A 5,610-nucleotide genomic window follows, 5' to 3' on the forward strand; every position below is an offset into this window, starting at 1 on the left:
AAACAACTAATAAAGCATTTGTAAAGGGGCGAAAAAGAAATCTCACCCTCTCCCAATTTTTTAAATTTTTTTGAAAGCGAGCGAGATAATCAATTGCATACCGATCATGGGAAAAAATAAATAAATAGAACTGAAATTTCACGAAAGGGGTGAGCCAAAAACATTTTCGTCATGAAAATGAAATCTATCCTCAAACGAAATAAAAAGTAAAAAACAATTTTCCTTTTGGGGGAAAAATATGCACAACCAAAAATTTGGTTTAAAAATTTTTTACTAATTTTTTTTTACTGCTAAATAACCGTTATTTTAAACGTCATAATGTCCAAAAATACGGGTTTTAGCCTTTAATTACTTTTATGTTACCTATTTTAACGCTACAAAAATATTATTCGTGTGTTTACCGTAAATATAAATAAAAGATATAATCTCCCAAAAAAAAAAGAAATTTCCACAGTAAATATAAAATGTTCATACCAAAGATCGTGTGAAAATGCGGTTATGATAATAAATTTAAACAAGCATGCTAATTATAAAAATAAAAATTTATAATAATAATAATAATATAAAAAAACTATACTCTACTATAAAATAATAATAATTTTATTTTATTATTATTATTATTTTATTATAACATCACAAAAATGATAAAAATAATAATAAAATATACTACTACTAAAAAATTATAATATCAAAATAATACAATAAAAATTTTAAAAAAAGATAAATAAAATAATAACAAAAATTAATAATTATTTTTATTTTCATTTTATTTTTTATTATTATTATTATAAAAATAAATTATAGTTATAAATACGACAATATAATAATAAAAATAAAAATAAAAATAAATAATAATTACATTTTATTATAATTGGGGATAAAATAAAAATCATAATAAATAAAAAAAATAAAAAGAGTAACAGTAATAATGATGATTACAAAAATAAAAGTAGTAGAGTAGTAGTAGTAGTAATATAATAATAATAATAATAATAAAAATAAAATAAAATAAAATAATATAATAATTTAAAAATAAAAATAATGTAAAAATGATGATGTAAATAAAATAATAATAATAATAAAATAATAAAAATAAAATAATAACAATATAATAATAATAACAAAAATAATAAAAATAATAATATTTTATAATATTTTAAAAACAATAATGATTTCTTTAAAAATAAATTTTTTAATGACTTTAAATATTGTAAAATAATATCAATAACAATGATAATGATAATATAATAATGATAAACAGTAAAATAATAATAAAAATAATAATAATAAAAATAATAATAATAAATAATAACAATAAAAATAATAACAAAATAATAAAGATAAAATAATAATAAAAATGATGTAATGATAAATAAAAAATAATAAAAAAAATGTAAAAAAATGAAAAAAAAACAAAACAATAATAAAATAATAATAAAAAATAAATAATAATAATTATAATAATAATAATAATAATAAAACAATAATAAAAATTATGATGGATAATAATAAAAATGATCATAATAGTAATAACAAAAATAATCATAAAAAACATAATGATAGTAAACCCTAATGAACCATAATAATGATAATGCAAAAAAAAAAATAACAATCTAACAAAATAAAAATAATAATAATAAAATAATGATAATAATAAAATAAAATAATAATTATAACAATAAAATACAACATTAACATAATATTATTGTAATAATAAATTTTTAAAATAAATAATAATAATAAAAATAATAATAAATAAAATAATAATAAAAATAAAATGATAATAATAATGATAAAAATTAAATAAAAAATTTTTAAAACATTAATGATAATAACAATAATAAAAAAAATAATAGTAAATTTTAAAAATAAAAAACCCAAAATTATTATTAATAATTTTATATGATAAAAATGATAATAAAAGAAGATATAAATTTTCATAATTTTAATGGCAATATATAATAAAATAAATAATAATAAAATATTTAAAAATAAAGAAAAAATAAGATGAATGATGATGGTAATAAAAACAATAACACCAATAAAAATAAAATTTTAATTATTATTATTATTTTTTTTATTATCATTTTTATAATAAAAAACACAACAAAAACAATAAAAAAAATATAATACTAATAATAAAAATAATAACAATAATTAATGATAATAAAGAAAAATAAAACACCAGTATCAGTATAAAACATCAATAAAGATAGTAATGAAAAAAATGATTACATTAAGATCAGTCTTTATAAAAAATGAAAAATTTGCAATAAAAATAAAAATAATATATAATATAATAAATATTATTTTTATTTTAATAAAAAAATGTAAAAAAAAAATAAAAAAAAAAATAATAAAACAATTATAATAATAATAAGAAGAATAATGATAATAATAATAATAATAATAAAAATAATAAAAAAAAACAAAAAAACAACAACAACAACAACACAACAAAACAACAACTAAAAAAAAAAAAAATAAAAATAATAATAATAATAAAAATAATAATAAAAAATACCCAAAAATACAATAATAAAAATAATAAAAATAATAATAATAATAATAATAAATTTAAAATAAAAAATAATAAAAAAATAATGATTATTATTTCATTATCATCCCATCATCATCGTCATCATCATTTTATCACTATTTTTATTATTATTATTATTTTTATTATATTATTATTATTATTATCATTATTATTTTTAAATTTTTATGGAATATAATAATAATGTAATAACAAAAACATGATAATAATGACAAAAATAATAAAAAGGTATTAATAATTTTAACTGTAAAAGTATAATGTATATACCAATACCCCTGATGAGATAAAAGATAAAATATTAAAAATAAAAAATAATAACAATAATAATAATAATAATAATAATATAATAATAATATAATAATAACAAAAATAGTAATAATGATATTTTTTGTAAATTTTTGTTATTTTTATCAATAAAATAATAATGATAAAAGTGTGGTAGTAAAATAAAAATAATAATAATAATAATAATAAATAATATAATAATAATAATAAAGGTAAGAAAAAATATAAAAAATAATAAAAGTAATAACAATAAAATAATAAAAGATAAAACAAGAACAAATCATAATGTAAGCAAAAAATGTAATCCAATATAATAATGAAATATAACAAATTTAAAAAAAAAAACAATGACAAAAATAATAGTAAAGATGAATAATTTTCGATGATTTTTTGATGATGATATGTGACAAATACATCATATCAAAAGTAAATTAATAATATAACAAAAGTCATAATAATAAAAATAAGGAAAAAGAAATATTAAAAAAAATTTTGACAATATCAATAATAATAATAGTAAAAATAATAATAATGATGATGATAATGATGGGAATAAAATGATAAAAATAACAAAACAATAAAAATAGTAAAACAAAAAAAATAGAATAAAAGTATGATAAATAATATAAAAATAACAATAAAAAAATGAAATAAAAATAATAATAATAATAATAATAATAATAATAATAAAATAATAATAATAAAAGTAATAACTCTCATTACTTGAACCACTATACTATCATTCTTGATAATAAAAGTATTATGATGATGTAATTATAAATAATAATCATAATGGTAAAATAATAATAATAATAATAATAAAAATTAAAGTAAAAATAACAATAATAATAATAATAAAATAAAATAATAATAAAAATAATAATAAAAATAATAATAAAAAAATGAAAAATGATAGTATTGTGTTGGGGGTTTGGGGTGTGTGTGTGTGTGTGTGGGTGTGTGTGTGTTTGTTGTTGGGGATGTGTATTTGTTGTTGTGTGTATGTATCCTTTGTCCGGGCATGGCATGTACGTACATCCCATGCCCACTATGGTTTACTTGTTTAATTGCTTTCACATAGATGGCTACACTTGTACAAGCCCCATGTGCCAGTTCGATACTGCCTATCTCGTCGTTCATCCTTTTCGTGTTTTTACGAAATATTTTACGTTTTTCTTTTGCTGTTACTAATGTTTACAACATTATATTAATTCTAATAAAATAACAACATTCTTTTTTCTTTTTTTCCTTTTTTTTGGTTTTTTGGGTATCAACCCGCGGCATGTGGGCCCAAAGGGTTTTTAAGCCAAGGATCCTATTTATTCTGTCAATCTAGATAAGGGCATAATTTTTTTCCCCTTAAAAAGTGATTACTTTACTTATTATTTTATCATTATCTGATAAAATATTTTAAACGTAAAAACTTATTTTTTATTCTAAATAATTTAAAAGGCCTGTCTCTGGTTTGAATGTTAGGGCATACTATTGTAGATGATGTAAAGTGAGGGTGGTGGTACATTGAGGCACTGTGGGAAAGTTCTCTCTATATAGGGAGTGAGGGGGTGATTTTTGTGGCGTTGACCCTGAGACGAGCCAACACCACCTCCCCCCTTCGATTTTCCCCGTGGGCTTTGCCCAATTCAATTGTTGGCTTGATTTTATGTGTGAGTTGGAGGTTGGTCCACTCACTTTGCCACAGGAGATGTATTATTATTATTATTATTATTATTATTATTATTATTACTTTAATTATTAGTATTATTGCCCAAAAATATATTATAACTGTAATAATAACAAAATAATAATAAAAAATAAATATAATAAAATAATAATAATCTTGTAATATTGTTTATTAATATCATTATTGTTATTATTTCATTATTATTCTTTTTACTGGTAGTATAATTTCTAAATAATATTTTAAAAGTAATAATTTTCAGTAAAAACTGTTAAAATTAAAAAAATAATAAAATATTTTTATAAAAAAGGGTTTTTATTGTTATCCTTATTGTTTTTCTATTATTATTGTAGTTGTTTTAGTATGTTGTAAAAAAAATATATTATAACTACAATAATTGCAATAAAAATGAAATAATGGCAATAATCATGATAATGATGATATAATGATGTAAAGATGATAAGATGATGATAACGATAATAAAATGACAATCATGATAAAAAGAGGAAAAAAACAGGGTTTTTGTCCATATATAAAAAAAAAGGTAAAAAAAAAAAAAATCCCAAAAACGAAAAGCGGCAAAATCTAGCGAAATATAGCCTTTTGAGAAACTCCAAAAAACGTTTTTTTCCCCTTTATTTTATATTTTGGAATTATTAGGTAATAATGATAAAATTAGCGAATTCTATTAAACATTTCATAATGATGATAAAAGTGAGAATAAAGGAAATTGGTAACATTTGATCATTTTACTATTTCTATTTTCATTTTTATTATCAATATTATTATTATTTTTTTATATTATCATTATTAATCATATTTATTATTTTTATTACTATTAATTATTGTATTATTGCCCAAAATTATTATAATTGATAAAAAACTAATAATAATAATATAAAAATAAAAATAATAATCGTTATAATATAGTTATTAAAATCATTATTTTTATTGCTTTTTTATTCTTTTTACTGGGGTTTTAAATTGCAAAAAAAAACTATATCACATTTGTCATGATTAAAAAAATTTGGTATTATTATCATTATTACCCTAAAAATTTCCAAAAAAATCAAAAAAATGGAAAAAAAGT

The sequence above is a fragment of the Penaeus monodon genome, chromosome 3 (genome assembly GCF_015228065.2).
Source record: "Penaeus monodon isolate SGIC_2016 chromosome 3, NSTDA_Pmon_1, whole genome shotgun sequence".
Classification (NCBI taxonomy): domain Eukaryota; kingdom Metazoa; phylum Arthropoda; class Malacostraca; order Decapoda; family Penaeidae; genus Penaeus; species Penaeus monodon.